This window comes from Triticum dicoccoides, chromosome 4B (assembly GCF_002162155.2).
Source record: "Triticum dicoccoides isolate Atlit2015 ecotype Zavitan chromosome 4B, WEW_v2.0, whole genome shotgun sequence".
Lineage (NCBI taxonomy): Eukaryota > Viridiplantae > Streptophyta > Magnoliopsida > Poales > Poaceae > Triticum > Triticum dicoccoides.
In genome coordinates this window covers 18,251,282-18,255,308 of record NC_041387.1, presented here as the reverse complement: position 1 = coordinate 18,255,308, position 4,027 = coordinate 18,251,282, and positions in this window count along the sequence as shown.

Sequence of the window (4,027 nt, the reverse complement as noted above, 5' to 3'; positions counted from 1 at the left end):
GGGGGGGTTCCGGTAACCCCTCGGTACTCCAGTAAAATCCCGATTTCACCCGGAACGATTCCGATATCCAAATATAGGCTTCCAATATATCGATCTTTATGTCTCGACCATTTCGAGACTCCTCGCCGTGTCCGTTATCACATCCGGGACTCCGAACAACCTTTGGTACATCAAAATGCATAAACTCATGATGAAATTGTCATCGTAACGTTAAGCGTGCGGACCCTACGGTTCGAGAACAATGTAGACATGACCGAGACACGTCTCCGGTCAATAACCAATAGCGGAACCTGGATGCCCATATTGGCTCCTACATATTCTACGAAGATCTTTATCGGTCAGACCGCATAACAACATACGTTGTTCCCTTTGTCATCGGTATGTTACTTGCCCGAGATTCATTGTCGGTATCCAATACCTAGTTCAATCTCGTTACCGGCAAGTCTCTTTACTCGTTCCGTAATACATCATCCCGCAACTAACTCATTAGTTGCAATGCTTGCAAGGCTTAAGTGATGTGTATTACCGAGAAGGCCCAGAGATACCTCTCCGACAATCGGAGTGACAAATCCTATTCTCGAAATACGCCAACCCAACATGTACCTTTGGAGACACCTGTAGAGCACCTTTATAATCACCCAGTTACGTTGTGACGTTTGGTAGCACACAAAGTGTTCCTCCGGCAAACGGGAGTTGCATAATCTCATAGTCATAGGAACATGTATAAGTCATGAAGAAAGCAATAGCAACAAACAACACGATCAAGTGCTAAGCTAACGGAATGGGTCAAGTAAATTAGATCATTCACCTAATGATGTGATCCCATTAATCAAATAACAACTCCTTGTCTATGGTTAGGAAACATAACCATCTTTGATTAATGAGCTAGTCAAGTAGAGGCATACTAGTGACACTCTGTTTGTCTATGTATTCACACATGTATTATGTTTCCGGTTAATACAATTCTAGCATGAATAATAAACATTTATCATGAAGTAAGGAAATAAATAATAACTTTATTATTGCCTCTAGGGCATATTTCCTTCAGTCTCCCACTTGCACTAGAGTCAATAATCTAGTTCACATCGCCATGTGATTTAACAGCAATAGTTCACATCACCATGTGATTAACACTCATAGTTCACATCGATATGTCATCAACACCCAAAGGTTTTACTAGAGTCAGTAATCTAGTTCACATCGCTATGTGATTAACACCCAAAGAGTACTAAGGTGTGATCATGTTTTGCCTGTGAGATGATTTTAGTCAACGGGTCTGTCACATTCAGATCCGTAAGTATTTTGCGAATTTCTATGTCAACAATGCTCTACAAGGAGCTACTCTAGCTTATTGCTCCCACTTCTCAATATGTATCTGGATCCAGACTTAGAGTCATCCAGATTGGTGTCAAAACTTGCATCGACGTAACCCTTTACGACGAACCTTTTTGTCACCTCCATAGTCGAGAAACATATCCTTTATTCCACTAAGGATAATTTTGACCGCTGTCCCATGATCTACTCCTAGATCACTATTGTACTCCCTTGCCAAACTTAGTGGTAGGGTATACAATAGATCTGGTACATAGCATGGCATACTTTATAGAACCTACGGCTGAGGCATAGGGAATGACTTTCATTCTTTTTCTATCTTCTGATGTGGTCGGGCTTTGAGTCTTACTCAATTTCACACCTTGTAACACAGGCAAGAACTCTTTCTTTTGCTGTTCCATTTTGAACTACTTCGAAATCTTGTCAAGGTATGTACTCATTGAAAAACTTATCAAGCGTCTTGATCTATCTCTATAGATCTTGATGCTCAATATGTAAGAAGCTTCACTGAGGTCTTTCTTTGAAAAACTCCTTTCAAACACTCCTTTATGCTTTGCAGAATAATTCTACATTATTTCTGATCAACAATATGTCATTCACATATACTTATCAGAAATGCTGTAGTGCTCCCACTCACTTTCTTGTAAATACAGGCTTCACCGCAAGTCTGTATAAAACTATATGCTTTGATCAACTCATCAAAGCGTATATTCCAACTCCGAGATGCTTGCACCAGTCCATAGATGGATCGCTGGAGCTTGCATATTTTGTTAGCACCTTTAGGATTGACAAAACCTTCTGGTTGCATCATATACAACTCTTCTTTAAGAAATCCATTAAGGATTGCAGTTTTGTTATCCATTTGCTAGATTTCATAAAATGCGGCAATTGCTAACATCATTGTTGAGGAAATCGTTAACTGGTAGCTGCTCAGTCGGCTGGCGAGTAGGGGATTAATTGGCTAATCGGCAAGTTAATCGGCCCTTTAATCAGTTAATCGGACGATTTATCGGTTTATCGGCTACTCGGTGACCCTATGAGTAGGGATTAATCGGCAAGTTAACTGGTTAATCGGACGAATTCTTGAACAGGGGCTAACATGATTCGGACGGACTTTAAGCATCGATACGAGTGAGAAAATCTCATCGTAGTCAACACCTTGAACTTTGTCAAAAACCTTTTTCGACAAGTCTAGCTTTGTAGATAGTAACACTACTATCAGCGTCCGTCTTCCTCTTGAAGATCCATTTAATCTCAATGGCTTGCCGAACATTGGGCAAGTCAACCAAAGTCCACACTTTGTTCTCATACATGGATCCCATCTCAGATTTCATGGCCTCAAGCCATTTTGCGGAATCTGGGCTCATCATCGCTTCCTCATAGTTCGCAGGTTCGTCATGGTCTAGTAACATAACTTCCAGAACAAGATTACCGTACCACTCTGGTGTGGATCTCACTCTGGTTTACCTACGAGATTCAGTAGTAATTTGATCTGAAGTTACATGATCATCATCATTAGCTTCCTCACTAATTTGTGCAGTAGTCACAGGAACAGATTTCTGTGATGAACTACTTTCTAATAAGGGAGAAGGTACAATTACCTTATCAAGTTCTACTTTCCTCCCACTCACTTCTTTCGAGAGAAACTCCTTCTCTAGAAAGGATCCATTCTTAGCAACGAATGTCTTGCCTTCGGATCTATGATAGAAGGTGTACCCAACAGTTTCCTTTGGGTATCCTATGAAGACACATTTCTCCGATTTGGGTTCGAGCTTATCAGGTTGAAGCTTTTTCACATAAGCATCGCAACCCCAAACTTTAAGAAACGACAACTTTGGTTTCTTGCCAAACCATAGTTCATAAGGCGTCGTCTCAACGGATTTTGATGGTGCCCTATTTATTGTGAATGCGGTCGTCTCTAAAGCATAACCCCAAAACGATAGTGGTAAATCTGTAAGAGACACCATAGATCGCACCATATCAAGTAAAGTACGATTACGACGTTCGGACACACCATTACGCTGTGGTGTTCCGGGTGGCGTGAGTTGCGAAACTATTCCGCATTGTTTCAAATGTAGACCAAACTCGTAACTCAAATATTCTCCTCCACGATCAGATCGTAGAAACTTTATTTTCTTGTTACGATGATTTTCAACTTCACTCTGAAATTCTTTGAACTTTTCAAATGTTTCAGACTTATGCTTCATTAAGTAGATATACCCATATCTGGTTAAATCATCTGTGAAGGTGAGAAAATAACGATATCCACCACGAGCCTCAACATTCATTGGACCACATACATCTGTATGTATGATTTCCAACAAATCAGTTGCTCTCTCCATAGTACCGGAGAACAGCGTTTTAGTCATCTTGCCCATAAGGCACGGTTCGCAAGTACCAAGTGATTCATAATCAAGTGGTTCCAAAAGTCCATCAGTATGGAGTTTCTTCATGCGCTTTACACCGATATGACCTAAACGGCAGTGCCACAAATAAGTTGCACTATCATTATCAACTCTGCATCTTTTGTCTTCAACATTATGAATATGTGTATCACTACTATCGAGATTCGTCAAAAATAGACCACTCTTCAAGGGTGCATGACCATAAAAGATATTACTCATATAAATAGAACAACCATTATTCTCTGATTTAAATGAATAACCATTTCGCATCAAACAAGATCCAGATATAA